The following is a 25,395-nucleotide window of genomic DNA, read 5'->3' as shown; positions in this document are numbered from 1 at the left end:
ATTTAATGGTCATTTAGGAAGAAAATCAAGCTTAGAGCTAGACGTCATTGTCTTTGAAATAACATACGTGTGCATCCAAAACTCTTAAGTTGAACCGTCTTTTACAATTTTCCTTTTTTGACCTCTTCCATTTTTTTAAGTTTAATATTTTTTTTAACAACGCTTAGAACTACCTTGTCCAATACTGGAGTGAGTCTTCTAGAGACGGGATGTCAACCGTCCATTACTGATCGGTTTTGATGCTTCATTCTTGACTCACCTATGTACACCATCAAGAATGAAACCCATCAATATGTAAAAACCCTCTTGTGTCAGGTTTCGAACTTAAGACCATAAAGATCTCAAGCCTTAACCTTGACCACTAGCCACTCTTAATCTACTGTCGGATTTGGAACCCATATCACAATGAACAACCTTCCAAGTTGTGATTCTGAACAAAATCCAACAATCCCGATATCAGCTTTGATTTGCGATGATGCAGTAAAGAAACACACCTCACAAGTTGGATGTGATTAACGATTCATAGTTACTGGATTGATTGCATTGGGATGAACCTTATTTTCTTTCATCCCTCTGATCTTGCCAAATATAATATGATATGTTCAACCCAAATGTATTTTCTGAGTTGAAGTTGATACGATCATAATATTATCCATGCTTAACATCATGATTATGATACATAAGACTTTCTTGGAAGCAAAGTAATTAATTAAGTTTATATATTATTTAGTTTCCTTATTGTTTTATAGTTAGGTTTTCTTATTATTTAAGTTTCCTATTTCTTTGCATTTGTTTTCCTATAAATTGTACCAGTTAGTTTAAGAACCAATAATAATAAAATTTGTCACAAATCGGTTTCTTTTCTTCTCTTGGAGCATAACACACTCTACGGGTCTATCGTTGACCATATCGAATCGGTCTCTATCAGTTTAGTGCTTTCGACAATCTTCCTTATGCTTCCTTCGTCATGTGAAGACCTGATCATGACCATGGTTGACAAAATTGATTAGCTATTGAATCAACAAGAATCAGTCACCGCCCAATAAGCCGCCCTACCTAAGGTCAACTTTGACTCCTTCACTACCACCATGAATCAAATCATCGTTAACCTTGCTGCTGCCCTCACCAAAATTTCTGACACCTCTTCGATGATAATGGTCCAAAACTAGCATTTACATCCCTAATCCTAGCACTACCACCACCACCACCCATATCCGCTTCTACGACCACACCAAACCTAAAACTTGATCAGTATCTTATGGGCACATATCCTAACTAGTCACCACCATTCAACCCCAGGAAAAAGCTGTTGTTCTAAACTCACCAACAAAAGCAGCCATGGCCACTCCATTCACCCCATCTCCTAACTGAAAGACATCCAAAAATCACACAATCAACATCCACGATCATTTTTAAGCTCAACCCAAAACAAATAGAAAAAACGCACATGAACAAAACAACACCAAGCGTGGTTCCATCCTGGTTAAATCAAGTCGTGAAATCGGTTTCTATAGAAAAACTACTGAACCTGTTAGCATACGCAAACGGAAGACGCAAGTGGAGATCGCTGTGGCGACCGGCTGAGACCGCCCTGCCTGTGGTAGTCCAACTTGAATGGCAACATCCATGGAAATCACGTTTCGTTCTTGAGGACATAACATTTTGAAGGGCCGGGTATTTGATATGATCATCATATGATATGTAAGACCTTTCTTGGAAGCAAACTAATTAATAAACTTTATCTATTATTTAGTTTTATTAATTATGGTTTAAGTTTCCTCGTTTCATGCATTTGTTTTCCTATAAATTGTAGTCGTTAGTTTAAGAAAAATAATCAGAAACTTGTCCCAAATCGGGTTCTCTTCTTCTTTTATATTCTTGGAGCATAACCAAATTTATGGGTCTATCGGAAGATTGACCATTTTGAATCAGTCTCTATCATAAGTTCACAACAGAACTTGTGATTTTTAAATTATATTTGATTGTCATAGACTAGCTGCCATTAATTCGATATTCTTTTTCCCAGTTTAAAACACCCTCTGATTCAATCACTTCTTCCAAATTCGTAACTTAGGCTCTGACCCACTATTGGCAAATCAGATTCGAATTTGAATAATAACACAATAAAATTGATAAAACATTACACTTGACTTCAGAGAAGTCTGTTAGGATCGACAACACCTGTTGAACACGAATTGCAGAATACACACGAACAACTGAACACTCGGACCACACACTCTCCCTCTCTGCCACTCAAGAACACAAGGTGAACACAAAGATTTAACGTGGTTCGGTCGCTACACTGCAACCTACGTCCACACACGGTAACTAGGAGATTTTATTACTTGTGGTGATGCAAGATTTACAAATACAAAGATATCTTATATGGAGATTGAGAAAAAAAAAGAATCATCAAACATGCCGTAAACCATGGAACGAGGCTTGAATTTAGAGGAGTCACAAATGTGTTTGTTCTCTGCTGCCTACTTTCTGCCACAATCTTTGACAAACCTCAAAGTGGCTTCACACATAACAATCTCCCACTTGAAGCCACAGAACAATCTTCACATGTGCTTCAACTGTGCATCTGTATTTCTGTAAGAAACTTTTCATCTTCAGTATCTTCCTAGTTACCCGGGCCTTCTATTCAATTAACCTGAAAGCCCGTTGAAGCTCCCACTGAGCTTCAACCCATTAGTCATGACTGAAACTGTCACTGACCCATTTTCTGTCCCTATCAGCTCCCACTAACATGAACTGTTTGATCCTGGAACATCCTGAGAATAAACACTCTCCGAATAAAGCAGATAATCAACTGGAGAGACTTTGACAGCCGGAATACTGGTTCTCCAGTGTCGTCTGGTAACTCTGACCGAAGCATGTCCCGTGCTCCCACTGCCACGAATGCCTCTGACTGGTTTCCTGAACATTTCCTAGCACGTTCAACCTGAATCTGACCCGTGACTCTGGGTTTGCCATCTGCAAAGCAAACCTTCTTCTGCCCACGAGATTCCGTGAACCGGATCTTGGTATTCTTCTGAACTGGATGGTTACTCCCTCAGACGGTAAACTGACCATATACAGCGAACCTCGTTTCTTTCCTCGAGTTACGACTAGATTTCCCTTTAGAACCTTCCACTGCCCGTTCCTGAACTTAACCTTGTGCCCCTGTTCGTCCAGCTGCCCAACAGAAATCAATTGTTTCTTCAGACTTGGAATTACCTGGACATCCTTCAAAGTCAATGAACCGACTGGAGTCTTCAAATCTAAGTCACCCATGCTCGTCACCTCAAGAACCTCATCGTTCGCTAGTCTCACCTTACCAAAATCACCTTCTTTCAGATTTCGCAGTGCTTCACTGCTGTGGGTAGCGTGAAATGAAGCACCCGAATCCATAACCCAGGAATCCACACTGCTCTCCACACTACAGATCAAAACATCGCCATCTATGTTGTCTACTGTAGCGTTAACTTCTTTCTACTCATTTGGACATTGATTCCTAAAATGCCCAGCCTCTTTACAGTTCCAACAGGTTACATCATTTCGAGTCCTCGACTGACTCCTTTTCCTGTTCCCGCTCCCACTACCTCTGTTATTTCTTCTTCCTCTGCCAACATGTAATAGTCCACTAGAAGACTCACCTAAATTTCTTCGTCTATGTCTTCACCCAGAATGAGATCCCGAATCCCATCAAAAGTGAACTTGCTGGTGGAACTAGTAATCGCTGTAACAGTTCCCGACCAGCTATCAGGCAAGGACGATAACAGTAGTAGATCCTGAACCTCATCCTCGAATTTTATACCAACTGACCCAAGTCTGGACAAAATCGAGTTCATATTGTTGATGTGTACAGTTACTGAACTTCCTTCTTTTAACCTTGTGTTAACTAACTCACGAATCAAAAAAACTTTATTTTCTGCCGAAGGCTTCTCGTACATGTTAGAAAGCGCATCCATAATCCCACGCGTTGTGGTCTCCTTTAGAACGTTGAACGCAACATCCTTCGTCACCGATAATCTAATAACTGCCTTGGCCTTTTTATCCAAAGTTTCCCATTCGTCTTCTTTCACCTTCTCTGGTCTATCCCCCAAGACCACGTCCAAATCCTTTTGAACGAGCAAATCCTCCATTTGCATTTTCCACCAACCAAAAGCTTTACCATCAAACTTCTCAATCTGAAGCATACTGCTTTCTGCCATTTATCAAACTTGAGGGGTCTCTTGCGTCAAATGACTAAATTGGTGGACTTGTTTGAAAAAAAAAACAAAAAAAAGAATCTTTCTTATGACAAAACCCATGAGCTCTTGTCTTCAAAAGAAACAAACACCTTTACCAATCAAACAAAGAAAAAAAACTCCTGTCATCTTCTTCTTGATTTGAACGAGAACAAGCAACCAAACAAGAAAATCTTTCCTTTTTTTTCTTTTCAAACACAAGACAACCACAGAACCAGCGATTCACAGGCCTCCGGCGATTCCAGTCAACTTCAAACTGCCGACACACCAATCTAATCGCGATCTCAGGTATTCTGTTTTTCTTTCGAATCGTGTTCTTCGTGTGTAAACGAGCCGTGGCTCTGATACCAGTTGTTAGGATCGACAACACCTGTTGAACACGAATTGCAGAATACACACGAACAACTGAACACTCGGACCACACACTCTCCCTCTCTGCCACTCAAGAACACATGGTGAACACAAAGATTTAACGTGGTTCGGTCGCTACACTTCAACCTACGTCCATACACGGTAACTAGGAGATTTTATTACTTGTGGTGATGCAAGATTTACAAATACAAAGATATCTTATATAGAGATTGAGAAAAAACATGAACCATGGAACATGCCGTAAACCATGGAACGAGGCTTGAATTTAGAGGAGTCACAAATGTGTTTGTTCTCTGCTGCCTACTTTCTGCCACAATCTTTGACAAACCTTAAAATGGCTTCACACATAACAAAGTCTTGTTCATACATACACGATTTTTGGTTTATGTATAGCCCTAATTCTAAACAACCCATTGTTTTAGAAACTAGACAGAATTACAAATTTTGTCCTTTAAAAAAAGCTAAATTACGGTTCGTGTCATTTTTTTAGTTTCTTTGCAAGCGGTGTCCCTAAACATTTTTTTCCTACACGTTATGTCCTTTACGCAAACTGGGTTAGAAAAACACAGTTAAATACCCTTACGTGAGGCGCATGTGAGGGCATTTTTGTCTTTTCACACCGCCTTTGTATCTTTCTTTCTTCTCTCTCATAAATTAAAGAAACCAAACATGCAACTTTTTTTTCCATCAAACTCAAACCCTAATTCGAAAAATGACGAAACCCTTTCTGGGTTTTCAAATTCACCCTTGATTACACCCATTCATCATTCATCATCATCACCCTAATTCCAAGCTTCCAATCTTCATCTTCACATGCGCCTCACGTGAGGGTATTTAACTGAGTTTTTCTAACCCAGTTAGCGTAAAAGACATAACGTGCAGGAAAAAAATGTTTAAAGGATACTTCCTGCAAAGAAACTAAAAAAAGGACACGAACCGTAATTTGGCTTTTTTTAAAGGACAAAATTTGTAATTCTGTCTAGAAACTATTCAACACTTAACATATTTACACGCTAACCCCTAGAATTTATACAAATACATATATGGCATAACCTATACTTTCTAAAATGACTAAAAGACCCTTATATTTAGTTTATATATTTCAATACACTTAAAATTAGGTCAAAGTTTTTTAACTATACAAGCGAATCTTATGCTCAATATATACAAACTATATAACTGCCTAACAAACTCTAACGATAGAAAGTAAGAATTAAACACATCTCTAGCACGGCAAGCTTATCCGGACCTTCACCTCCCACTAGCAATGGGTAACATCGAATGCTTGCTCATGCTATCGAATGTACTTGAGGTTGCATTGCTTACAATGCCACCATTTGTACATTCATAGTCGTTGGTAAGTTCTTTGAGAAAATGCTCACTTTCATCTTCGTTTGTACTACGTTGCACCCATGGATGCTTTTGTATCATTGAAGCCAATATTCCTTCTAGCTCGATTGCTACTTCCTTCATAGTTGGTCTCTCTTCTCCTTTAATGCGTAAACATCTTTCTGCCAGTCTAGAAACTTGGATGATCTCGCTTGGAACATCATCTTGTTGCAAACGTTCATCAAGAGCCTGAAACAGTCTCCCCTCTTTTAAAGAATACAAAAAATACATAGCTAGGTTTCTCTCTTCCTCTGGCCCATCAAAGCTAAGAGCCTTTCTTCCAGTTAGTAGTTCTAGTTAGTAGTTCTACCAGTACTACCTCAAAACTATAAACATCGCTCTTATCAGTGAGCTGATTTGTTTGCAAATATTCAGGATCTAGGTAACCTAGTGTTCCTTGCACTATACTGGCCAACTCAATCTGATCAGCAGGAATTAACTTAGATGCTCCAAAATCGGCTACTTTTGCAACGTAGTTATGATCCAAAAGTATATTCATTGGCTTGACATCGCGATGGATGATTGGAACAGATGCTGCAGAATGTAAGTACGCAAGTGCTTCAGCCGTCTCTGTTGCTATTCTAAGTCGGATATCCAATGTAATAACTGACGATTTGACTTTGTTGTGGATATGATCGGACAGTGTGCCATTTGGAATGAATTCATAAACCAATAACGGGATTTCTGTTTCCATACAACACCCTATCAGCTTCACTACATTCCTATGATTTATCTGGGACAGGATAACCACTTCGTTGATAAATTGCTCTATCTGAACTTGTGTTTGATCTGCTAGTTTTGACTTCTTGATGGCAACTATTCAGTTATCAGAAAGAACTCCTTTGTAAACAGTGCCATAGCCACCCTTACCGATAATCCTGCTTTCATCATAGTTATTGGTTGCCCTCTTTAGCTCCTCTATCGTAAATACTCTTGCTTGATCATTAGTACCCCCATCTCCAGAAATTCGTTGCTGCAACATTATTCCACCATTTTGTTTAAAGAATTTTTCTCTTAACATCACGAGCTTTCGCCTTTTAAACACCAAGTATAACCAGGCGACAGTTATAAGGAGAAATATAGCAGAAGCTAAGGTACCTGCAACAACAGAAACTAACTTATAGAACCATTTCATTAGATATAATTTATAACAATAGCTTCAGATATAAACCAAAAAGATATTGTATGATTACTTACTCGCAACTATCGTTATCATGGTTGATTGATCAGCAGTGCAACCTGATCCACTTTTCCTACCGTCTCCAGAGTAACCTTTTCTACAAGTACATGTATAATCTCCTTCTCTGTCAATGCATTCATGTTCGCAACCATGATCTCCTCGTTCGCATTCATTAATATCTTAAAATAACAAATTGTCAATCATTTGTTACAAGTGAAAGCAAATTCAAAAAAAAAAGAAGAAGCATTCGAATGTGAAATCAGAACTTACTCTTGCAATCACCCGCAACATAAGGGTTGCCTTCATAACCTTCACGGCAGCTGCAACGATATCCAGGACCTAGATAAGCTTGATCACATTCACTGTTTCCCGTGCATAAGAAGTTATTTGTCTCCTTTGCTTTGTCACATGTCAAGTTTCCAATTGCCCAGTCAAGTAGCATTGGCATCTTCCTTTCGCTTCCGAAATCAACCAGATTAGTTGAGGAAAAGTTGAACTTCCCTACTTCAACAAAAAAGGCATAGCTACAAGGGTTGAAATCCAAAATATTCTCATGCTTGTTAAAGCTACCAAGAATTGTACGACTCGTATCATAAGATTCCATTCCTTCTGGAACTGCTACTTCACAACACGCAACTCCCGAGCATGATCCGTTTATGATAGGACTATTTCTATCACAAGTAGAAATGCATCCGGTACCATGAGAATCATTCCCACTTCTTACTATTAACCGAACATATGTATCACACCCGATGGCTACAAGTCTGTTTTTAGCAGAGATCTGATAATCCCCTGACCTCAAAGATGGCCGAGTACTATTAGCTCGGCCAGAACTATTGTAGCAATCGTGGGCTACAGACACCATAATCTCTACCTCACCCTTTCTTGTTGAGATATTTGTAATCTCCGTATTGCTTGTGTTTCGTCGTTCTCCAAAGATAAGCCTTGGTTTCCCGGCATCGATCGGTCACAAGTCACGAGGAATTTGGGCTAGCGTAGCATTCGCTACGAGTACCAAATGGAAAGTCAATAGGCATATTGCCACAGAAACGTTCACAAGGTAGTCCCTCTTGTGCACTTGTTGCTACCAAAGTTTCAATAGCTGCTACTGCTAGTATTGAAGAAACGTGGATCGACTCACTAGTAGACGATCTACTTTCCTCGGGTGTGATTATACTATTTCACCGATGGTTTCTCTTGGATCTGGGTTCTTCCACCTACAAAATGAACAGCACCGTCAACTTACCCCTCAGAAAAGGACAGAGGGGTCCTCTTTGGGGTAACCCTCCGGTGTGAGAATAAGTATTTGTGGAGAAAATAATAATATGTCAGAGTAAGGAAATCTGGAGAGTATTGCTTAATAGCTGAATACTCTGTGTGATTGTGTTACTGGATGTAACTGTCTGTGATTGAATGTAATTGAATATCATTGAATGTGATATGATTCTTCCTCTCCTTGTGGAGTTGATGCTGTATTTATAGTGCTAGGGTTTCCACTAATTGGGCTCAGCCTTGTTGGCCTCCTCCAATTGCTCTGCGCCACGTGTCCTGGGACACCTGGTGCTTTCTCATTGGTTATAATCACGTGGTAGCACATGGGTTATGCTGAGTTGTCCACCTTTCATTTGGCAGCTGTCAACATCAGCATATTCTTATTCCTTAAAAAGATACCTTCTGGAAGGTTGTCTGACGTGCACAATCAAGGTTGCCCTAATCCTGATTTGGATAAGGGTGAGGTTGATTATGTGCATGTATGATATGCGCCTATCCTGAGGATGCGCAAGGTCTTCTCTTTATTCTCACGCGCAGATGTGATATGCACAAGCATGTGATATGCGCCGCGCGCTGATGCGCCATGCGCATTTGTGATATGCGTGAGCATATGTGATGCGTGAGCATCTGTGGTGCCTGGGCATATGATGCCTGAGCATGTGTGGTGCCTGGGCATATGATGCCTGAGCATGTGATGCATGAACATATGTGATATGCGTGAGCATATGTGATATGCGCCATGCGCATAGGTTTTGGCTTTGCGCCTTCGTAATGTCTTGATTTCAAGCCTCTTATCTATATCTTGTGGGTTGACCCGCCTTGCTCGGTGTTGAGGCGGGTACATACCTCTTCAAGCCCCCCAGTCTAATGTGTGTCTTGTCTCGCGCGAGCGAGGCAAGATAGATATTAGACTTAACAGTTTGTTCTTTTAGTAGGGGTTTGTCTTTTTCTTCTTATTATTCACCGTTGCGCGAAATTCTATCCTTTTGGTTGCAAACGAATCGTCCCTGTACGTGGTTGGTTGTTGCTGACGTGGGCCAGTGATGGAGACGTGTCAGGCCTTTCGTGTGCTCGAGGTGCTACAGTTGCCTTTCGTGTCCCCTCACATGCTGTCAGGGACACGTGTCGCGCTCGCGTTGGTCCGTTCCTGCGTGTGGTGGCGCGTGAACTCTGGCAGCAGCCGTATAGTTTCCTTTCATGTCCCCTCACACAGTGTCAGGGACACGTGTCGCGCTCGCATTGGCTTAAACCTGCGAGTGGTGGCGCGTGAAGTCCATTCAGCACCAAAATTTCTCTCTCCTGGGCCTATAAAAGCCAGCCCTTAGAGTTTTTTATCCTTCATCTTCTTGTTTATTATTCAGAGCTTTTCTTTCTTTGTCTTCTGATTATCTTTGTTCTGCTTCCCAAATATCTGTTATTCAGAAGCAATCTTTGTTCGTTGTCACAGTTGTATGTCTGATAGCTCAGACAACACAATCTCCCCCATCCATTGCCGTAGAAAATCGTTAGTAATGTCTACATTGAAGAAGACCGGCAAGGGGAAGAAGGCTGCTGAGGTCTCATCGGAGGAGGTAGGGAGGACCAAGGCTGTGAAGAGGTGGAATGAAATCCCCTGCAAATTGAGGCAGGCTGATCTTGACAGCCTTATTGCCTCTCAGGGTTTTCCCCCCCTGTTTGGCTGCATGTTGCCTGGTGCCGGGCAAACGGCGGCGGACCCGCCTACCGGCTATATATCCCTTTATAGCCATTTTTTCACCCACTGCAACCTTCGTCTCCCGATGACAAGGTTTGTGGGTGCACTGCTTCAGTTTTATGGGATTCATATATCCCAAGTCCATCCGTTTGGACTTGTGCGCATGACTCACTTTGAGTTCATGTGCAAATCCCAGCGCGAGGAGCCCACCCCTCGGCGCTTTCAGTTTTTTTACAAGCCCAAGATCCAAGACTCTTGGTTCTCTTTTATTCCTCGCAGTCAGAAGGTGAAGTGCTCCACTGTTTCATTCAAGAGCCTTCATGACTGGTCTGAGAGGTTTTTCTATATAAGGGCTGGTGTGATCCCCATCCGCATGACTATGCGCGCGACTTCTTCTGCGCCTGCGGATGTGGGTGTCCTCAAGAACCCAACTGGCGCCTGGGTTAATAAGTTGACCACTGAACCATCCCCCGCCAAGAACATTTGTGAGGAGGCGCTGGTGGGGGTTGGTATGAGCAGGAGGTGGGCGGACAGCGCGCTTGAGCCCGTTATCCAAGTCGACGGGTTGTGTAAGTTAATCTTATTGCTTTTTTTTTTTTTTTTTTTCTGCACGAATAAAATTATTTTTGCTGATATCATTTGACTTGTTTTGTGCAGTCACCAAGGAGTATATCCACGCCGCATATGATGAGCATATGGAGGGTGGCTCCGTCGCGCTCGGCGCTGGGGAGGTTGGTTTCCCTGATCGCTTTGATGACATGTTCATCCCTGTTGATCTGGGAGTTGTCTTCGACAGCGATGCGCCTGGTAAGCCTTTGTACTTATGCATTTTCCTTTATAATACCAAATTTTGCTAACACTTCTGTTGCATGTATTGTAGATGCGCTTGAAAACTACGAGCTGGAGCTCGCAGAAGAGGAGGAGGAGGAGGAGGAGGCGCCCCAACTAAAGCGTAAAGCTAAGGGGAAATCTGGTGCAGGGGCCAGTAAGAAACAGAAGAAAGATGTTGCCCCTGTTGTTCAGGATCCTCCTACTCAGGCGGGGGGATTTGGGAAAACCCAGGAGTTTACCACCAAGGTTTCCCTGTCTTCCCTGCCTCAAAAAGTGGGCAGACCTCCTGTCCACCTGAGGTATGGTGCCACTACCTCCTCCCTTCGCGCGGCGGAAAAGGGAAGCGGTGTTGCGCCTTCGACAGGTATACTTTGCTTATCCTTTATGGTTCTATGAGCGCGATTCTGATAGACTTACTAATGAATCTTTGCTCTCTCCAATGTTTGTAGAGCCGTCGACAGCGCAACAAGATGCCGAGGCTGCGCCGGCGGTCGCTTCGAAGTCCCCTGTTTTACCCTCAAAGAAGGGTAGAATGGACTTCATGGCGATGTTTGCTTCGCGAACGGAGTTGCGCCAAGGTACGTATTGCGCTCTTATTTTCTGACTTTCTTTTAGATCAAGTCCTGAACCATTTCTTGTTGTTGATTTTTCCATAGAAGCCGTAGCTGGCGCACAAGCTGCTGGCGGCACTCCTGGCGCCGGTGCCAGCGCCGTTGGCTCTGCTCCTGCTCCTGCAAGCGATGAATCTCCCCTCATCGAGATTACTAAGGAGCAGGAGGCCGTTTTGCGCGCCGACCTGGCGGCGTCGAGACCTCCCTCACCTCCTCCTGCGCACAGCCCTCCTCGCGAGACCGATTTTGATTCTAGGTCGCAGGAGAAGAGGCCTATTTCAGAGGAGGATGAGGAGTTTGAAGTTGAAGACTCCGCTGGCGCCCGCGCCAGCCCTGCTGCGCCACGAGGTTTCGCGGCGGAGCCTTCTCATGGGGCTGGCGCTGACTTTTTTGTTTCATCCCCGCAGGTATAGGTTCTTTTTTTGCTCCGCTGCGCGGACTTCCATCTTAATGTGTTGACTTAGATAATTACTTTGTTTTTGCAGGAAGCCGATCACATTTACCGCCCGAGATGGACTATTACTGAAGACAGCACATTTCAGTCCATGGGTGTGTGTGCGGAATTCTGGGCTCATGCTGTGCCTCCATCTGAAAGGAGGTTCCAGGAGGACCGCGCTCGCGACGACCTGCTCAACGATCATATGTTTGCTGGGTCAGCCTTCTTTGCTGCCTCCCAAGAGCTTCGCTCTGATTACGTAAAAGTACGTGATACTCTTGCGGAAGCCAAGCAAGAGGCTAAGGTGTCTGCTTGGCATCTTTCTGATGCTCGCGAAAGAGCTGAGAAGCTCCAAGCAGAGCTCAGTGAGAACAGAGCAAGTGCCAACAGCGCCTTCGTGAAGCGCGGTCATGAGCTTCAGGCTGCGCGGGAGAAGCTGCAGGCGGCGGAGGCGGACGCGGCCAAGTACTCGCGCAGAGCGCGCGAGTTGGAGCTCGAGGCGGAGGCGCGTGACCAAGCTTTTGTCCAGTCCATCACTGAAAAATCATCACTGGAGAGTGAGGTTGCGCGCCTGAAGAAGGAGCTGGCGGCCGCGCATGCTGATAAGGATGAAGCCTTGGCGATGGCAGCGTCTAGCCAGGAAGCACTTGATTCTACGCGGACTGAAAAGGAAGAAGTCTTGGCGGCAGCAGCGTCCGACAAAGAGGAGCTAAAAAAGACTAAGGAAACTGTTGAGTTATTAAACTCTCAGGTTCCTGCCCTCGAGATGTCTGTTGCTGGCCTCGCGCAGGATCGCCAATGGCTGATCTCACAGGGCATGACTCGTTGCGCTTACGTGATGAAATACTCAGGCGAGTTTCAGGCCCTGGTGATGGATTGCAACGCTGCCGCGCGCTTGGTGGGCCGAGCTGAAGGGTTCACGGATGGTTATGAATATGGCATGTTGAAGAAGAACCCATCCGAGTACCCTTATCAGAGCGACGCTGCCTGCGCGGAAATGGCCGCGATGGGGGAGAAATATATGAATACTCCCATTCCCATCCTTGCGCAGGTATTTTAACCTTAATGAGATTACCTTGACTTATTTTCTAAGTCTTTTTGTACTCATATTTTTGCTTATGATTTGCAGATATCCGCGCTTGCTGACCTGCCCGACCTCGGCGCGCTAAAGAAATTACTTGACGAGTGCGAAGGGGCTGGTAGCGGCGATGATGGCGCGGGGAATGCTGGCGTTGCTAGCGGCTCTGGCGTGGCCAAAGGATCTGCTCCTGACACTGTCGTGATAGAACACTCCATTCAAGATGAACAACTTGACTATGGTCAGTTTGGAGATGACGAGGAGCAGGCTGCGCCAGATGCTGAGGGCGATGATGAGGATTATGAAGAGGCTGACGTTGACGTGGAGACTTGAGAAGCCCTTCATGTTTTTTATTTTTATTTTGTAATTTGTATCTCATCTTGTAAACTTGTAAATTTCAATGCTTTTGAATGAAATTTTGTTTTTCCCTTCTTCGCATCTTGCGCATTCCCATTCATCTCTTTATATCGCATGTTTGCTTGTTGAATATAAGATATGCTTGCACGTTGGAATAAGAACAAGGTTGTAAGGAATTTATTATACTTAATCCTTGTCATATTGTAAGTGATATTTCCATATCTTGATTATGTTGACACGCGCCTTGGCGTTTTCATTATTCCTCTTTTGCGCGACGTTTTCGCGCATGGAATTATGAATTTTTTAGCCTTTACGTGTCAATATGTGTTACTCAGATATCCATTACATTTTCATGCGCGACCTCGACCTGAGACCTTAACAACTATGTTTTGGCATTTGCTTTGCCTTAGTTGTGTTTAGGTATTTTTATGGTCAGGGTGCGCAGTATGTAGGATGGATGTTGTGAGTGATTTGAGCTAAGGCTCACATTATTGGGCTAAGGCCCTGACGTTTTAGAGTTAAGACTCGTTAACGCGTTTGAGCTTGAAGCTCGCGCATGTATGTTTTACTTCGTTTTATTTCATTTTGATGTCAATACAATGTTGTCATATTGCTCAAAATTAATAAAGGGAAGTGTGAAACATGTATGCAAAAGGTAATAGAATTGGGCTAAGGCCCTGACGTTTTAGAGTTAAGACTCGTTAACGCGTTTGAGCTTGAAGCTCGCGCATGTATGTTTTACTTCGTTTTATTTCATTTTGATGTCAATACAATGTTGTCATATTGCTCAAAACTAATAAAGGGAAGTGTGAAACATGTATGCAAAAGGTAATAGAATCCACATTAAGAGAAGATAGCGCGTATCATTATTCATAATGGCTTTAAAAAGCCTTGATTACAAACTTTTCATTTTTACATGAAACATTTTCTAAGCTGTGTCGCGTTCCATGCGCGCGGGATCTTCTTTCCATTCAAATCTTTTAAAGCATACGCGCCTTTCCCCAATTCTTCTGAGATTTGATACGGTCCCTCCCAATTGGGTGACATTTTTCCTGGGGGTATCGCGCGGCTAGCTTCATTGTTTCGAAGGACAAAATCATTTTTCTTGAAGTGGCATTCTTTCACACGCTGGTTGTAATATTTTTCCAGCTTTTTCTTGTACTTGGCTTCACTGATGATAGCCGCCTCTCTGCGCCCTTCAAGTAAGTTGAGATCCAACCGTCTTTCGCGCTCGTTATCAATCTTGCTCATCATGAGCACTCTATGGGATGGGCATCCAATTTCTGCTGGAATCATTGCCTCTGTTCCATAGGTTAGGCTGAACGGGGATTCGCCATTGTTGGTTTTGCTTAATGTCCTGTGTGCCCACAGGACATTAGGTAGCTCTTCGACCCAAGAATGGGATTCTCCCTCCAACCTTTTCTTCAGCCCATTTAACAAGCTTTGGTTCGCGCGTTCCACTTTTCCATTCCCCTGTGGGTGATAAACTGAAGTGAAAATTTGGTTGATGCGCAATTCCTTGAGCCAGCTGGATATCTTCTTGTCAGTGAATTGCTTGCCATTATCGCTCACAATTTCCATGGGCAAGCCAAAACGGCATATGATGTGGCTCCAGATAAACTGCTTCATCGCTTCGGCTGTTATTTTTGCTAGTGGCTTGGCTTCAACCCATTTTGTAAAATAATCTACTGCCACTACCAAAAATTTTACTCGCCCAGGCGCTTGCGGTAGGGGACCCACAATGTCGATTGCCCATTTATGGAAAGGCCATGCTGAGGTTACTGGAATCAAGTTGTTCTTTGGCCGCATGGTGTTTGGCGCATAGCTCTGACATGCTTTGCATTTTTGGATCTCCTTTAGAGCGTCCAAGTACATGCCTGGCCAATAGTAACCTGCGCTAATTGCCTTGGCAACCACCATGCGCGGGCCAGCATGAATTCCACAGATTCCTTCGTGTGTCTCTCTGATCACATAACTTGCTTCCTCAGCATCTAGGCATTTCATGAGCGGTCCCAGATAGGAGCGTCGATATAATGTACCATCAAGCAGTTCATAGTTCTGCGCCTTGTGTCTTATCTTCCTCGCTTGCGCGCGATCATCTGGTACCTTTCCCTCCTTCAAGAATTCCATTATTGGAGTTATCCATGATGAAGGGGTTGTATGAGTTACCAGGACAGACTTCGCTACCACCGACGGGTTGCTCATTACTTCTACCCTGACATCTTTGCCAAAGTGATCAAAACTGGTTGATGCCATCTTACTCAGCGCGTCTGCAGATTTGTTTTCACTGTCCGGAATATGAATGATTCTGAAGCAGTCAAATTGCTCGATGAGCTTTTTCGCCTGCTCTAGATATAGAGGCATGGTGTTCTCCTTGGCATCATAAAGGCCATTGACCTGTGCTGCTACCAAGTATGAATCAACATGGGCCTCTAGCTTTTTAACTCCGAATTTTTGCGCGATGCGCAGGCCAGCCAGCAGGGCTTCATACTCAGCCTCATTGTTGGTGCTTTTGAAGTCCAACCTGATGGCGTAAGTATATTCATGATTCTCTGGATCCACCAGTTTTAGGCCTGCGCCGGACCCTTCGTTGTTTGAAGCTCCGTCAGTGAACAATCTCCAAACATTTTCTTCATCATTGGCTCGCGGAGGGTCTACCTCGCGCTGAGCCTCTTCAATTTTTCCTTCGGGGAACTCGGCAATGAAATCAGCCAAGACTTGTCCCTTTATTGCTGGACGGGGCTTATAGGAGATCGTGTGCTCTCCTAATTCCAGCGCCCACTTTGTCAGCCTTTCTGAGAGCGCGGGACGTCGCAAGACTTGCTGGATGTTGTAACCAGTCAGAACTTCAATGGGATGACCATTGAAATATCTATGAAGCTTGCGCGACGCGTGTGTTAGTGACAAAACTAACTTTTCCATGATGGAGTAGCGCGTCTCAGGATCTGTCAGCACCCGAATCACATAGTATATTGGTGTTTGGATTCCCTTGCGATCCACCAATAATACTGCGCCGATGGCGCGCTCTCCTGCTGATAGGTACAATGTCAAAGTTTCACCAGGAAGTGGAGCTGTGAGCGCGGGCAAATTTATCAAACTTTCTTTTATCTCACTGAAAGCTTGCTCGGCCTCAGGAGTCCATTTGAATTGGCTTTTCTTTAAGCAATTCCTCAATGTGTTGACAAATGGGGTAGATTTGCTTGCATGGTTCGCTAGGAACCTGTTGATTGAAACCAATCTACCATTCAGCTTCTGGACTTCTTTCATGGTGGATGGCGAAGGCATGTCAAGGATGGCCTCCACCTTCTCAGGGTTCACCTTAAAACCATCCTTGGTGACCATTACACCCAGAAATTTTCCCTCTTGCACGCCGAAAGTGCATTTGCTCGGATTGAGCTTCATGTTAACTTCCTTTAGGCGCCCAAGGGTTTCCTCGATGTCTTTGAGCATCTGTTTTTCCTCCCTGCTTTTGATCACCAAATCATCCACATAGACTTCTAGGTTTCTTCCAATTTGCTCGTTGAAAACGGCATCCATAAGTCTTTGGTAGGTTGCGCCCGCATTCTTCAAACCAAAGGGCATTTTTGTGTAACAAAAAACACCCTTGTCGGTTCTGAAGGCGGTTTTGTCCTCATCTTGTGGTGCCATTTGAATCTGGTGATAGCCCTTGTAGGCATCCAGGAAACATTTAAGTTTGAATGGCGCCACGGAGTCCACCTTTGCGTCGATGTTTGGGAGGGGGTAACAATCCTTTGGGCACGCTTTGTTGAGGTCCTTGAAGTCAATGCACATCCTCCACGACCCGTTACTTTTCTTTACCATCACAGGATTAGCTACCCATGTCTGGTATCGTATCGGGCGGATGATGTTTGCGCGCAATAGATCCTCAACCTGCTCATTCATGGCCCTCGCCTTCTCATCCCCCATGACTCTCTTCTTTTGAGCAATTGGCTCTATAGACTTGAACGTGTTGAGAGAATGTTACGCCAGGTCTCGCGGAACCCCAGTCATATCAGAGTGTTGCCACGCGAAGACCGACATATAGGCTGTGAGCAACCTTTTCATTCTCAACCTCGTGTCGTCTGATATCGTAGCGCCAATTGTGATTTTCTGCTCCGGGAATTTTGGGTTGAGAATCCATTCCTCTGGCGCGTTGTCTGCCATTGGAAGTTTCATTCTCCCCTCCCGCGGAGTACTTGTCACTGCGCACAAATGATCTCGGTATACAAAAGTTACACCTGTTGGTGTTGGGAACCCCAATGCGCCGTGCGCTGGCGACGGTATGGCGTTGAATTGGGCAATCGTTTCCCTACCCAAGATCATATTGTGGCATGAAGTGGTGGGCAAGACCAAGAAGTTGACAACTTCGGCTCGCTTGTGTTTTTCATCCCCCATGGTTAGTTCAAATTGTGTTTGACCTAGGGGATGAATGATTTCATTTGAAACACCCGAGATAGGGGCATTCACAATTTCAAGCCTTGCCTGGTCTGCCGGATCCAGTTTCCTGAAACATTGCTCATACATGATGTCTGACTCGCTGCCAGTGTCCACCAGGACTTTTGACACTTCGTAATGAGCAATGTGTGTAGTGATGACCAGAGGACTGCTAATTGAAGGGCCTCCCCTGATTCTTGGGAAGATGACTTGTTGCTCGCGCCAATCTCCTTGGATTTGCGCGCTTCTCTTTCTTGATACTTGCCCTTGCCTTCCTCCCTCGGCTACACAAATTCTTTTGTACTTTTTGCTGGCTGAGGCTCCTGGTTGTTCGTTTTCTGGTCTTGAGTCTTTCACCAGGTGAGCCAGCTTGCCTGATTTCACATCCTTTTCGATTGCATCCTTCAAGTGGTGGCATTCATCAGTATTGTGTCCTGTGGACTTGTGAAACTCACAGTACTTGCCACTGTCTGATGGTCCCTTGTAGTGTAGTGGCTTGGGGCTTTTGAACTGGACATTCTCAGTGCTTAACACCTGTGAAGGCGTTTTAGTGAGGGGAGTTCATATTCTTGGCAGAGGTCTGCTAGGATCTCTGCCGCCTTCCCTCTTATCACCTTCCCCGCGATTACGAATGTCTTTTTGGGGCTGAGGTGAGCTTGGTTGCGCCTGTTTTTCTGCGGGAGGCTGTTTTTCTGCTGGAGAAAAACTGGTTGGTTGCAACCTGGACCATACAGAGTTCTGTTTGCCCCTTTTTTCTTTGCTGCGCGGTGACTCAGCTTGATGCGCTCTTTCTCTTGCCCTATCTTGGGCAATTTGTTTTTCATTTCTCGCGAAAACTCGCGATGCTTCCATTAACTTGGCCCACGTGGTGGGCATGCCATCTCTGCTTACGAGAGCTCGGCGGAGTTGATCACTGCGCGCGCCTTGTATAAAGGCCACGCGCAGGAGTTGCTCCGTTATACCTCCGATTGCCAGAGACTCCTGATTGAAACGAGTGATGTAGTCTTCAATCGTTTCATCATTCCTGCGCACGCAGTGCATGATGTCATCAGGATCGCGCGTGTGTCTGCGCTGTTGTACGAAGTGAGCTTGGAACTTTTCCAATAGTTCCTCGAACCCATCGATTTGCCCAGTCGACAAGCTCTCGAACCAGACACGCGCCGCACCCGTGAGGCAGCGAGCAAACATGTGACACCATGTTGGCATCGTCCAGCTCTCTAGGTTTCCCGTGTTGTAAAAACCTTGCAAGAAATCGTCTGGATCTGTTGTGCCGTCATATTTGCCCAAACCACTTGGCATCTTGGTTTTGTGCTGGATGGGAGCCTTCGCGATGCGCTCAGTGAACTTTGAATGTTTCACCAAGATGGCTGGTCTGTACGGTGTGGTTACGTCCACTTGCCCTCTAACTGGTGGGCTGTACGGTATTTGCAGATCCAGATCGGCTCTGGCTCCAGGCGCCATGTTCACAGGCGCGCGGAGCTGTGAGCCTCCTGCATGAGTATCTCGCGTCTTCCTCATGCTGTGCACTTCTTCATCACTGAACTCAGTGTGTGCAGTGTGAACAGAATGTCCTTCTTCCGGCGCGCGCGGCCTTTTTGTTCCATGAACAGTTTGTTTATCAAACGCTTGCCTTTGTGTTAAGTCGGCTAGCTTTTTCTGTTTGACCATCTCATTGTACTTGTCCATTAGACGCCGCTGCTCGTTTATGAGCCATTCGTTGGGGTCATTAGTTTCATCTTCTGGACCCATTGGTCCTTTTTGTTTTGCGCCGGCAAGATTTTGTAACGTAAGATCGTCTGGAGGAGTTTCAGTCTGGCCATGAGGAGTTGTGATGAAAGGACGGTTACTGGTGGCGCGCGTAGAATCACGCTGCGCCCTCAGAAACTGTTGTCCCTCATTAACATCCTCACGTTCAATATCCTCCAGAACTTGATCAACGTTACGAACGCCAGAAACCATGGTGAAAATTGGTTTTTTATATAGATCTGATGAGATCTTGTTGCCGTTGTATCCCACGGATGGCGCCAATGAAGAAACGTGGATCGACTCACTAGTAGACGATCTACTTTCCTCGGGTGTGATTATACTATTTCACCGATGGTTTCTCTTGGATCTGGGTTTTTCCACCTACAAAATGAACATCACCGTCAACTTACCCCTCAGAAAGGGACAGAGGGGTCCTCTTTGGGGTAACCCTCCGGTGTGAAAATAAGTATTTGTGTAGAAGATAATAATATGTCAGAGTAAGGAAATCTGGAGAGTATTGCTTAATAGCTGAATACTCTGTGTGATTGTGTTACTGGATGTAACTGTCTGTGATTGAATGTAATTGAATATCATTGAATGTGATATGATTCTTCCTCTCCTTGTGGAGTTGATGCTGTATTTATAGTGCTAGGGTTTCCACTGATTGGGCTCAGCCTTGTTGGCCTCCTCCAATTGCTCTGCGCCACGTGTCCTCTGGGACACATGGTGCTTTCTCATTGGTTATAATCACGTGGTAGCACATGGGTTATGCTGAGTTGTCCACCTTTCATTTGGCAGCTGTCAACATCAGCATATTCTTATTCCTTAAAAAGATACCTTCTGGAAGGTTGTCTGACGTGCACAATCAAGGTTGCCCTAATCCTGATTTGGATAAGGGTGAGGTTGATTATGTGCATGTATGATATGCGCCCATCCTGAGGATGCGCGAGGTCTTCTCTTTATTCTCACGCGCAGATGTTTCATGCGCAGATGTGATATGCACAAGCATGTGATATGCGCCGCGCGCTGATGCGCCACGCGCATTTGTGATATGCGTGAGCATATGTGATGCGTGAGCATCTGTGGTGCCTGGGCATATGATGCCTGAGCATGTGTGGTGCCTGGGCATATGATGCCTGAGCATGTGATGCATGAGCATATGTGATATGCGTGAGCATATGTGATATGCGCCATGCGCATAGGTTTTGGCTTTGCGCCTTCGTAATGTCTTGATTTCAAGCCTCTTATCTATATCTTGTGGGTTGACCCGCCTTGCTCGGTGTTGAGGCGGGTACATACCTCTTCAAGTATTATTTTTAAATGCATAATTGCTTTCTGTGTGTTTTCGTGTTTGTGGTTAATTTTGAGCTTTTGATTGGGGTTGTGTGATTAGAGATATTTATAAACATGCCATGAAGACTTAGTCATTTAATCGCGTGATGCTATTAGAATACTAGTTTCGGTTGAGAAGGTCTATGGACACTTTATTCGGTATAAGTCAAAACTATTTTTTATCAATACATGATATCATTCAACCTTTATATGGCTTAGTAAAAACTCAAGATTAGACATAATATATTGACGGGTGCTTTCCTTAAATTATTTTAAATGGTCATCCAGAAAGAAAAGCAACTTTAGAGCTACAATGTTGACGTGAAATCGTCTTTGAAATAAAGTGTGCATCCGAGATTAAATATGACCATGTCTTCTACATTTTCTTAACTTCAATTTCTACTAGGCATAATATATACTAGATGTAATCTTAGGTGCACAAAGTCAGTTTAGGTAATCCAAGTTAAAAAAACATGAGTTTAACCACAAACTTAAAGCATAACGTGCAACATAACCCGAGGTCTGGATGTATGTGACATTTGCGGACGAGGAAGCAAAGAGACCCCACCGTTGAGGAAAGTCCAGGAAGAAGGGTTTGTGGCTGCGGACTTGTTAGCATATGAGGAAGGTGGGCCCAACTCCAACGACTACCTCACTAATTTTAAAGAGAAAAAAAAAACAAATTTGATAAAAAAAAGGCTTAAGTTGTTATTTATAAGAATAAAATTTGTAACTTTTTTTTAAATGAGTGGTTCGTGCCAAATAGTCTACACGTTGTATTAAATGGGCCATTCTGAAAAGCAACTTACTACCTACCAAGCAACATGAAATGTCTTTGAAATTTCCAAGAACCCCATGTGTTCTTAATTATTTAGGTTTTTTTTTTACTTCAAGTATAGGACGATCGGTTCGGGTAAAGAGTAACATGCGAAAAACAAAAATAAGAAAAGAGAAAAACATGTCATGTAGACTCCACATAAACAGATTTCATATTTCACACTAAAAAAATTAATGTGATTGGGTGAAATGTGAAATGTGGTAAGTGATAGATCTAGAGAAAAATCTAAGGGGTAACCCAAATTGTTCTTTTTCCGAACCTACGGGTAGTAGTGGACCCATATTTTTCTTTCACAGGGATCAGTTATTACATTGTATGCACGTTTAATAAATTATTCGGTTCGTGTCAAGTTGAATCATTATTTTTGAATGGCCAGTTAGCAGACACCTGATCCACCTGACTATATGTATATTGAACAACCATTAGGATCATTTACTGACCTCGGGTGTTTCGAAACATATTATTATCTCATATAATCATATATTCATCTAGCTTTATTTTATTTCATAGATAAAACATCGGGATTATCTCACAAAATAGTAACTAAATTTCAAAAATGCTATAATTAAGTCACTAATGCATACTTTTTTCTAATTGAGTCAATAAATCTTCAAATCGAGCTCACCGATTTTTTTGTGCGTTAAGAAAGAAATGAAGGATAAGATGTGGGGGTCGGAATTTGCAATACATGTATTTAAATTTAAAAAAATTTAAAAACTTTAATTATATTAAAATTTAAAAATAAAAAATAAAATCCACATCTCAACTCAACGTCAACATAAATAAAATATAAAATGATTTCCTATGTGAAACAAAAAAGAAAAAGGCTAAAAAACATGTTAAAACTTTTAATTTAATAAAATATGAAAATTGATTAACTTAATTGAAACACTTTTTAAAGTTGAGTGACCTAATTAGAACACTTTTGAAACTTGGTTACTATTCTATGAAATTTCCACATAAAATATCTATACTTAATATAAACTTAATTTTATATGACTATATATACTAAGCAGTAAAAAAAGTTATTAAATACATAAAACATCAGTAATGATAAAAAAATGGGTAAAGTTAAAATATAAATGGAGACAAAAATGAGAAGTATAATAAAGATTTGTGACCAAACAAAAACCTCTTAAAAATAAATTTAAAAAACAATAAATAATCATAACTCAAAATATAAATAAAAAAAAGAAAACGTTACAAAACTAAAATTTTTCCGTCATCATTCCCGCTCAAAAATAAAAAATAAAAAAAAATTGACGAAAAGACACAATGCCGAGATCAAAAACACAATGACGAAAATGAACAAAAGAACACAATTATAATTAAAAAAAGACACAATAGATTGCAAAATATAACACAATGCCGAACAAAATATAGCACAATGTTGAGTAATATAACACAATATAAAGAAAAAAAGACACAATGAAAAGGAAAAAAACAATCAATTACGAAAATAAACACAAAACACAATGATAAACAAAAAGATATAACGATTTTTTTCACTTACCAATTTTTTTTATGAGAACGAGAAAAACGATGGAAATATTTTTTTTTTACTTATTTCGGTTTTTTGTAAAATTTTTCAGTTATAATTTTTATTTATATATATATTTTAATTTTTTTGTGTGGCTACAAATCTTCCTCATTCTTCTCATTTTTGTTCCCATTTATAGAGTACCTTGAGCCTAAAAAAATAAGGGAAATTTTAGATGCGCCATGGGGTTTTCTAAAAAACCCTTTAATAGGCCGCATAAAGTGTGCTATAGGCCTATTGAGAGGTTTATTTTTAGAAAAAACCCACCGTTTTGTCTTATTAAGTTTTTTATTTTAATTTTTTTATGTTTTTGTCTTTTCTTTTTATATTTTTATTTTGTTGTTTTTTATTGTTTTTATATAATATTTTTTTAAAAGATGTGTTTATATAACAATATTTTTTATCAAAACAATAAACACTAAACCAAATAAAACAAAACATTATGTTTTATGTTTTTATTTTTTTGTTTCTTTTCTTTTTATGTATATACATCAAACCAAAACATTATTATATACAAAACATCGAGTTAGTAAAAAGTAAAACAAAACACACAAACTATAAAAACGGCGTGTCGTCGATGCCGGGGCCGTAAACGTCGCATCATGAACATCGACGTGGTCTTCGACCCTCCGTCTGACGCCTGATCCCTGACCGTCGTCGCCCCATCCACGTCTAACGCTCGTCGTGCTCACCTCATGGTCAAAAGTAGGTGGAGGTGGTACCTTGTACCTATCACCACGCTGAGCGGCGTCGAGGTAACTGACGACCTAGCCAATCTAACGTTGGGTCTGTAGCATCGACCACTGCATCTCCAGCTGCACCCGCTGAATCTTTAGCATCCCCCGCTCCATGTGCTGTAACCTGGCGTAAAGTACGACGACGTATTGTGGCGGTGGCTAATATCAAAACAATAACTAATTAACAAAATAGACGAATTAAAAGTAAAAATTAAACGATAATATAATAACGTACCTCATGTGCGTCAACATCAACATCCGCGTCCCCACCAGCGTCATCCTCCTCGTCGACAGGCTGGTCAATAATCTGGACCTCCGCCGCTGCTATTGGGGCAGACTCGACTAAAGGAACCGGGACGTAAGGAGCGCGTGCCGACATCTCACAACACGTTGATCAATCAGGGTTGTAGGTTAGCGGAAATAACCTACAACCAACCGAGATCTCGGATCTTTACCAAAAATGGTAAGTATGGAAGATAAGGTACTAGAGAGAGAAGGAGTCGGTGAGAGTTGTTTTTGCAAAAGGTTAAGTATGGATGGGCATGCTTCACCTTTACAGGCGAGAGCATCCCATGCATCTTTCTATTATTTCCATGGTCCAATGGGCTTTTGTTTAGATTGGCTTTGGGCCCAAACATAAATAAACAAAGAAACGAAAGCATGAAAGACAACCGATAACAAAACCAAATAATACAAAAGACTTTATCATATAATCGCGCCCTACTATTATTTTGTCACGTGGCTTGCTGTAATAGGCGGAGAATGGGCTCCTAGTCAGATAAAAGTTCTATACTGGGGCTCTCGGCAACCCTGAACTACTAAAAACCTGGCTCTTTCACGTGATGGATGTGACCTATGTTAGGTCCATAAGATAGCACAGCTTTTGGTAACTAGGGGTGTGCATATTTAGGGTTAACCCGAAATTAACCGAAAAACCGACCCGATTTTACCCGAACCCGGACCGACCCTATATTGTGCATGTTAGTTTCGGTCCTTAGTTTCTTGCAAAATCGGTCTCGGGTATTACACCTTGAAAACATGTAGAAAACCGAAGACCGATTGATGATTTATGTTAACAGAAGAAATAGAATTCAACATGGCCATGACCAAAAGAGAGATGCATCCCTTTTCAACCATGACGAAGGGACGGGCTGAGATCTGATTTTCTTTTGTTTGATTTTGATAACCAGCTTCATTCATCTTTCTCTTCTAAGTTTTGTTGTGATGCCATAGCAACGGATATGTGAAGACAGGCTTATAGTTGTGTTAAGCCACATACAACTCTTGAAATATAATGTACAAACTTTTAAAGCT

The 25,395-nt window shown here is 42.6% G+C and overlaps 1 pseudogene; it reads right to left on the bottom strand.

Annotated features, from left to right (window-relative positions):
- Window positions 1–5,595: 5,595 nt before the first annotated feature.
- Window positions 5,596–24,460, bottom strand: LOC143551357 (wall-associated receptor kinase 1-like; annotated as a pseudogene).
- Between the last annotated feature and the right edge of the window lie 935 nt (window positions 24,461–25,395).

This window comes from Bidens hawaiensis, unplaced genomic scaffold (assembly GCF_021521415.1).
Source record: "Bidens hawaiensis isolate Kalapana, Puna unplaced genomic scaffold, B.hawaiensis_p1.1 tig00016367_1, whole genome shotgun sequence".
Lineage (NCBI taxonomy): Eukaryota > Viridiplantae > Streptophyta > Magnoliopsida > Asterales > Asteraceae > Bidens > Bidens hawaiensis.
Note: the sequence above shows the minus strand (reverse complement) of the source record. Positions and strands in the feature narration are given on the sequence as shown.